Source organism: Centruroides vittatus, unplaced genomic scaffold (assembly GCF_030686945.1).
Source record: "Centruroides vittatus isolate TY-2023 unplaced genomic scaffold, ASM3068694v2 contig_514, whole genome shotgun sequence".
In the NCBI taxonomy this organism is placed as follows: Eukaryota; Metazoa; Arthropoda; class Arachnida; order Scorpiones; family Buthidae; genus Centruroides; species Centruroides vittatus.
The window spans coordinates 11,972-12,839 of record NW_027122300.1 but is presented as its reverse complement, the minus strand read 5'-3'; the positions used below and the strand labels follow the sequence as shown (position 1 = coordinate 12,839).

At 32.7% G+C, this 868-nt stretch overlaps 1 pseudogene; it reads left to right on the top strand.

Moving 5' to 3' along the window:
• The first annotated feature begins 220 nt into the window (after positions 1 to 220).
• LOC136978356 (U6 spliceosomal RNA) lies at positions 221 to 321 on the top strand (annotated as a pseudogene).
• The last annotated feature ends 547 nt before the right edge of the window (positions 322 to 868 follow it).

The window sequence follows — 868 nt, the reverse complement described above, 5'->3', positions numbered from 1 at the left end:
CGCTTATCGACCAATTCGCTTAACGACATAGTCGTCGGAACGGAACTCGGTCGTAAAGTGAAGAGTACCTGTACTGTACTTACATTACACAGGGTTACTCGTAAGTCGATTATCAAAACATAAAATCGGGATGACGTGTGTCCTCAAAGCACTTTCAAATGGTTCGCTACCTGAAATAATGAACGTGAATAATCAATGTTATTATTATTAATCAATTGGTACAACTTCGGTAGTCCATTATAAAATCGGAACAATACAGAGACGATTAGCGTGCTTCTATACAAGGATGAGGTGTATAATTGTGAAGTGTGCCCTATTACATCTTCCCTGGATCATGCGATTTGCGATGTAGTTGGACAATACTAGGCCTACTTCTATTAAACAAGCCATTATTTACAATAAAAGATTTATAACAAACGAAATTCATTGTTGAATTTTTTAACTTATTTCAAACAACAAACAAACACTTTAAAAATCTCATCGTTCTATAAAATTAATTTAAATTTTCTTTCTAATTAATAATAGCCATGTTCTTTTTCATTGAAAAAAAATGTATACTTTAACGCCAGTTTGACGTCATCACCTGAGTTTTACAAATGGGAAAATGACATCAAATTGACGTTATAAAACGATGAGTTAGAGGTTGACATACAGAATACAGGTATACTCCACTTTACGTCGGTAATTGGTTCCAGGAGAGGAGACTTAAGCCAAAAAACGACTTAAGTCTAATTTACTTGTCACTAGGCTAAACCACAAATAACCATTCCAAGTTCTGTATTTTATTTATGAATGCATTTTTAATAATATGTGGTTAATAATAATCTATTTGAAGCTTACAAACATAGTACAATTTTTTCTGTACTAT